Source organism: Mesoplodon bidens, assembly GCF_964165515.1.
Source record: "Mesoplodon bidens genome assembly, chromosome: 5".
NCBI classification, from domain to species: domain Eukaryota; kingdom Metazoa; phylum Chordata; class Mammalia; order Artiodactyla; family Ziphiidae; genus Mesoplodon; species Mesoplodon bidens.
Genome location: NC_138161.1, coordinates 78,787,506 through 78,795,510, shown reverse-complemented (window position 1 = coordinate 78,795,510; position 8,005 = coordinate 78,787,506).

The window sequence follows — 8,005 nt, the reverse complement described above, 5'->3', positions numbered from 1 at the left end:
TTCAGTTGGTTCAGTGCGCACACACACACACACACACACATCAGAAATATAGCAAAGGTCAGCGATTGGTAGTTTATGTGAGGGGTTTTGGGTGTTCACTGTACTAAACTCTCCTGTAGGTTTGAAAATGTTCAAAATAACCTATAGAAAAAAAGATTATAATTGAAATAAGCTAATCAAACTAGGCTGCAGTCTGCAGTAATATAGAGAATAATTCAGCTTACACATGTGGTAAGACCATATTTCCCAAGATGAATTTAGGGACTGTGCACTACCACATGGGCTCTTCTCCATCCATCTCTGGACTTTCAATAAATTGAATTTTGAAAGAAAAGGTTTAACACTTATTTCATTTTAAACTTGATACAGTCTTTATGAGATCCACTGTCCATACTGGGGTAATACTTTAATTTGTTTTGTCTATAATGAGGATAATCATACATATATATGCCTTCACTCTGTTTCCCATTTGACCAATTTTACCTTGTTTTCAGGATAGTCAACCAGATGAGGGGTTAAATTCTGGATGAATATTATATCCAAATGAAAATATGACTCTCTCTTCTGTAAAAGGGAGTAATTTCTTTCTCAATGTTAATTTTCCTGAAAAATTCTACAAATGTTTCAACATCTTTTTCTACTGTCTTACAACATTTATGGATTCATTTGTCCTGGCCAAACCTGAGGGAAGGCAAGGTGTTTGTTTTCTGTGAATCATTCCGAGATTATGCAAATAAAGGCAGGATTGTGAGAGAGTTACTGGCAAGCTCTGTGGTATCATAGGAAATTTGTTTTAAAATGCAAGAATGAAAGAAACATTTTTTTTTGAACTTCTTACCTTGGAGATGGGAGGCAAAAAGCCCTTACTTAGAAACTCAACCATGTACTGACGAAGTAAAGATATAGAAACTCATCTCTTAGAAGAAAGTGGCAACTTATTCAATTAACTTTATTTTTTATAACTAAAGAAGAAAGAATGGGGAGGTTGTTGTGTGACTTGCTTAGTTTATGCAGACTTGGAACATGCCTGTTTTTCCTATAATAACTTTTTGTTTGGTCTTTTTAAAAATGAACTTTTGGAAAATGGAAGTATAACATACATAGAGAAAAATGCAAAAATCATAAATGTACAGCTCAGTGAGTCACAAATTGAAAACATCCATGTATATACCAGTGAAACCAGGCTTAATTTTTAATTTTCCATTTTTGTTGCAAGTAAAAATTCTAGACCTCGAGCATTTCTACACTCAGTTGTCAGAAATATATTCTGTTCTCGAACATGTAATGGAACAACAGGTACTCATTATCCTAGTTGAGATTCTTTGGTGCTGTGAAAAATGATATTCCAATCCACGAAGCTTTTCCAAGTGCCGTTTTTTTCCCAGGACAGAACCAGAACTTTCATGCACATCACCAAATGTGGAACATATGGGTAGACCACTGGATCTGAGTTTAAATCTAGCCTCTGACACTTACTAAGTGCTGAATGGTGACAAAACCAGGGATGTTTTGATAGCTTATTATATTACATATAATAAATGTGAAAACACATATCACAGAACCTGGCACATGATTGATGTGAATTTTCTTCCTCTCCTCTCACAAGTTTTGTATATTAGCTATCATTTAAAAATACCTGCAATTCTTACTTATCATGATAATCATTTCATGACATATGTAAGTCAAACCATTATGCTGCACACCTTAAACTTGTACAGTACTGTATGTCAGTTATGTATCAATAAAACTGGGAGAAAAAAATTACCTGCAACTCTTGGTTCTGGAGAACCTAGGGGCAGGACAGGAATAAAGACACAGACGTGGAGAATGGACTTGAGGACACGGGGAGGGGGAAGTGTAAGCTGGGACAAAGTGAGAAGAGTGGCCTGGACATATATACACTACCAAATGTAAAACGGATAGCTAGTGGGAAGCAGCCGCATAACACAGGGAGGTCAGCTCGGTGCTTTGTGACCACCTAGAAGGGTGGGATAGGGAGGGTGGGAGGGAAGGAGATGCAAGAGGGAGGAGATATGGGGATATATGTATATGTATAGCTGATTCACTTTGTTATAGAGCAGAAACTAACACACCATTGTAAAGCAATTATACTGCAATAAAGATGTTAAGAAAAAAAAAAACCCTGCAACTCTTAACCTTTTCCAGACAAGGAACAATTTGGCGATTACCATCAGAGTACTGTATTCCCTTGGCAGAATAAAGCATTGTGTGCTGAACCCCTTCTCCAGCACCCCAACGTTGTTATCCCCCTTCTCCCAAATAAGATTAAAATGAACACAGATACAATACAATACAATTAAAATGAACAGAGGGACCGTCTAAGGGCTATGTCTGGAACTTGGAAGGGGCATTCACTCATTTGCCTTGGTGAAGCCAGGCATTTATATAAGGACAGATGACGCAGATATCTTTGGCCCCAGCTACATGTGAAGCTTTCAGTATCCTCTGTCTGCCCAGCCAGTGGCAAGGGGACCCCAAAGAACTGGGCCATGCAACCTGACTACCATGAACCGAACTGGCTCCTTTTCATGACAGTGATCCAAATCATAGGTTTGCATAGGTATGCAAATTTTAAAAAAATTATTTTAAGGTCTCCATTCTTTACAGCCTCTCATTTCTCTTCTAACTCACAATAAACTTGTGATTATTCATTCAATATTTATTGGGTACACATGAAATGGCAAGCACTATTTGCTGTGAACAGAATAACAGATTCACCCTTTAAGAAGTAACTGAAGGTTGAACCATTTAAAAAATACTCTACATTACAATCTTACTATTTAAAAAAGTATTTTATTATAAAAACAATATTAAAAAATTTTAAATCATCTGAAACGTTTAAAAATGTAATGTGACTAGGAATTTACTTTTGTCTATTTTCTTTCTGTCTTTGTTTATGTACATATATAATTTTGATATGCTTTATTCATCAAGCTTGTATTGAGGACATACTATATCTGGATTTAATGCAAGACACTGGTGATATGGTGAAATAGCACATTGTATCCAGGGAACTGGAAGCAGTTCCATAAGTGGAGTTGAGAAGTGTGAGGACAGCAGAGTAAGAGGAGGGGAGGCTGCAGGTCAGTGTCCAGCAAGCATGGCTCATGCCTGGGGTGCCCACATCATTTATCATCCTGGACCGTTTTGAAAGTGGAGGGGGTGCCGGTAATGAATATACCAGAAAACACGTGTAAACAGGACAGTCCTAGAATAACTAGGCTATATGGTCACCCTAATATAGGTCACATGAGACTTGCCCAGCTTCATGCGAGGACACTTGAGCCAGGTTCAGGATGAAGGATCAGAGTTCCAGGTCCGCATAGCTACTTCTCAGGTACTTCCACTGTCACTCGCTGACATTCTCCCTTCCAGTTTTTCTAGAGAATAAACTAAGAAATCAAAGTTGTACACTGGAGAAAGCTGAATCATAAGCTGTCAATGAGGGAAACCAAAATGGGAAACCTACTTCATGCAGCAGAATCAGTCCTCAAAGACTCAGAAGTAGACAGTATCAAGCCAGAAACTAGGGTAAAGGAAGATAATTAAAAAGCTGAGACCTTGTCATTAGAGTTGACAGGTAAAATACAGGACACCTAGATAAGTGTGAATTTCAAGTGAACAATGAATAACTTTTTAGTATGAGTATGTTCCAAATATTGTACAGGATATACCTATAATAAAAAAGCATTCATTGCTTTTCTTCTTCTTTCTTCTGCTTCTTCTTCTTCTTCTTCTTCTTCTTCTTCTTATTATTATTATTATTATTATTATTTTTGGTTGCGCCTCGCAACTTGTGGGATTTTAGTTCCCTGACCAGGGCACTCGGCAGTGAAAGTGCAGAGTCTTAACCACTGGACCACCAGGGAATTCCGCACTGCTTATCTTAAATTCAAATTAGGTGGGTGTCTTTTATTTTTATTTGCTAAATCTGGTAACCTTACTTGGAATGGACACAGCCCCAGGAATGCTTCTCTACAAAGGAAGGAGAGAGGTATAGAGAGAACAAACACTGGCTTCTCCCATCTCCCTGCCATGTGAGTTCCTAATGGTGTGTCCTATTAGCAGAATCTAACTGGAAGCCAGTTAGCAAAAGAAGTCTGGGAAATATTGTATTTTGGGCCCCTAGTCACAGCATTACCAAGCAGAGGATAGAATGAGGGGTCTGGGGATAACAAACTGTAAGTAGATAACCAGCAATCTCTTATATCAATGATGTAGAATTTTACCTTAAGATACTTATAAATATGAAGATGCATCTTGGTTAATATCTTTCTATAGATGCTTTTGGTTGCCTCCTTTGGTGATTTTGGTTGCCTATTTTGGTGCTCAAACATTTTGACTGCTTCTTTTGAGATGGGGAAAAAATAGCAATGATAAATGGAATGTGAGGTGTCATAAAAGAAGTACCACACTGGAGGTCCACTTGGAAATGCCACAGGAATGCAGAAGGAGGACTGTTCATTTTAACCAGGGGTCCTTTACAGGATGAGTGGTGTTCGACTGAGACTTCATTTGCATAATGAAAGAGGGAGAAAGGGAAAGACATTCCCAGATGGACAATGAGATCAAAACCAGAGGAGAAAAAGTGTGCAGTGTGTTCTGAGAATAGCCAAGGTTTGGTGCAGCTGAGTAAAGATGACATGCGGGTGTGGGATGGAGATTGAGTCTTGTCATGTGGGAAGAGCACCTCGTTGGAGGATTCTTGAATACTGAGCTAAGAATTTGGTTTTTACTCTACCATATAATGCATAAGCAATGGGAAGTCATTCCAAGACACTGAAACCAAGGAAAAAGATTTGAACCAAGTGTATTTGAGGCCAGATTAATGGATGAGATTTCTCAAGAAGCAAGTATAGAGAAATGGGTCTTACCCTTGTAGAACCCATGGTTCTTATTGATAAACAAATAAATACTCACAGATACCTACCCTGGGGGATCTTTATGACACCTACTGTAAATCACTGCTTTCTTCTGCTTACCCCAACCAAACCCAATTTTGTCAAACTTTCTTCTTCTAGTATTTTGAAAAAGAAATTTTCTCTCCTAAATCAAAATATATCATAATTCCAAAAATATTTTGCTTATCAAATTATATTAATGTCACACTCATAAGCTATTTGAGGTAAATGTAAATTATTAAAGTTATTTCATGAACAATTTGGCAGTGCACATTATATTTCACTGCAATTAAAAAAAAAAGAAATCAAAGTTGTAAGAGGACAGGATGGAATAATAACATCTACCTGATATAGTTGTTATGACTTCGTGCTGCCTCCCAGGAGAATGGGCAGCCATGGGGAGGGGTGGTTAGGGTAAAGGTCATCTCTCTTTTCACCCTCCTACCCTCCTACTTCCTTGCTTCTCTGCTTTTCCTCTCCTCTTTCAATTTATTTCTTTCCCATTTCTTCCTTTCTTTCTTTTCTCAGCAAATGTGTAGTAGTTATTATTTTATTATTGGTCATGGGGATAGCAAATAGGTTTATATTTGCTTGGCCAAGTGAGATTTATTGTTAGCAACTTTTTTGAGAGGGAATATAAAGTTGTATCTTGGCCCCTTGGGAAAGAGTACTATGCTCCATTACCAATGTCTGTGTGATGGTTAATTTTATGTGTCAACTTGAGTGGGCTAAGGGATGCCCACCCAGATAGCTGGCAAAACATCACTTCAGGGTGTGTTTGTGAGAGTTTTCCTGGAAGAGATTAACATTTCAATCAGTAAACTGAGTAAAGAAGTTTGTCCTCGCCAATACAAGTGGGCATCGTCCAATCATTGAGGGTCTGTTAGAGGGCCTGGTAGAACAGAAAGGCGGAAGAAGGGTTCATTTGCCCTCTGCTTCAGCAGGGATGCCCATCTTCTCCTGACCTCGGACATCAGACGAGGACTTACACCATTGACTCCCTTGGTTCTCAGCCCTCTGGGTTTGGAATGAAATTGCCTGCAGACAGCAGATCATGGGACTTCTCAGCCTCCATGATTGCAGGAGTCAGCCCCTCATAATAAATCTCTTTCTATATATTTATATCTATAACTGTTCTATTTCTCTAGAAAACCCTGACAATTACAGTCTGTTGTGAGGATAGCAGGGGCATATTTCCATATTTGCCATTCTTAATTGCTGGTATCAGACAAAACATGGTTCCCAAGCCTTTAATCCCTCCCCCTACCATGGTTGAGGCCACTTGATCCTCTTTTAGAAGCTAATTGTAGTCTCAATCCTGATCTGAGACATCAAGTACTTAAATAGCTCCAATCTTCCTTTCTAAGACCCAGCACAGAGTCACCCTAAACACTAACCTAGTCATAATTTCAACTGGGATCCTAATTTCAATTAGACAAATGTCTTTTTAAATTTAATTTTATCTCATTTTATTTTTATTTTTTGCCCTTCAAAATAAGTCCCAGTCCAGACTGTTAAACCCAGGTGTGGTAACTAAGTTTCTTGCACTCCAGTCTCTTTCTAAAACAGGTATCCTGACTCACATTTGCCATACTCTTTCCAAAATTAGCATCCCTAACCCTTGAAATCTAACTTTCAGGATTAAGCCCCTTTTACCCATTCTGTATTCTCCATCAATTTTCTATCTAACTATGTGTTGGGACATCTTGCTCTACCAACCTTTACTAAGTACATGTCAAGTCAAAAATATATACATACGTTTGCATAAAAATACTTATAGAAATCTCAGCATGAAATGTAAATACCCAGAAGTAAGTAAGACCTAAAGTTCACAGAAAGATTATAGGATATTTGGCTTTCTTTTGAATAATATGGACATTTTTGATTTTTTTTAATTTCACAGGTTGACAGAAATCAAATGTATTCATTCAAAAAATACATATTTTTATGTCAGGAGTTAGACAAATATTTCTGAATTGCCATGTGCCAAGCAGTGTGCCAGGTAGTGGGAGGGAGTGGGCGCAGAGGCTACTAAGAAGCCTAGTGGAAGAATCTGTGAGTCTGTCTTAGGTCAAGGGAGCACTCCCAGGGCTGCTGTGTGGTGCTGAGTCTAAGGCCCAATGAGTCATGCTGGTTAGGGGCAAAAGGTAACCCATCATCCTCCAAGATTTGGAGAGTTCAGACCGTGGGGGACTTCCCTTCATGGAAGCCACAGCTTTCTTTTCCATCAAAATATTCCTCCCATGGAGTGCTGCTTCCCTGGGGATTTGGGCAAAGAGGGCCCTGAACAGAATCTTGATACCGTCTCTATGTCAGCTACCCTCCAGAGTTCCTATTTCAGGTTGGAGGTGTGCCTCCATTCCTTGGATCACATTTTGGAGCTAGCTGGCCAACATCAGCCAGTTTGATGACCTGACCAAGCTTGTCCCCAGATTGGGTTATTAGCTTCTTGCTTTTCCCCAAATGTTTACTGATGATTTTCCCTCCCACCCACATATAAGTGGTCTCTAGAATCCTACCATTACAGGCTCACAATAACCCAATGTCTGACATAGCCTACAAATAACAGACATCAGTTTCACTAAGGAAAGAGGAGGGACTTATCCTCTCAGCTGAATACCAAATAAGTACATTTGTAGTAGAGAAATGTCATAAAATATTAATTTAAATAACATCCAGGGAGCCCAAAAATATAAGACAGTCATCCAAGAATCCCAAGTCAGAGGGAAAGGCAAGGAAATCTGTAGACGACATGACTGTGTACCTAGAAAACTCAGAGAACTGGATGACAAACTGGCCAAGATGCAAGATCAACATACAAAAATAAGTAACATTCCTCTTAGCCAGCAATAACTGAGAAAAATCCCATTCTCAGAAGCAATAAATACTGTAAAATATCTAGGAATAAACTCTAATATATGTACAAGGTCTGTATGAAGAAAATATTAAATCTTTGCTGCTGGTCTTTTAAAAAAATACCAAATAAAGAAGGAGATATAACATTGTAAAAATGCCATTTCACTCTCTGTAAGTTAAATTCAGCCCCAGTCAAAATCAGTAACAAATATTTGTAGAACATTTAA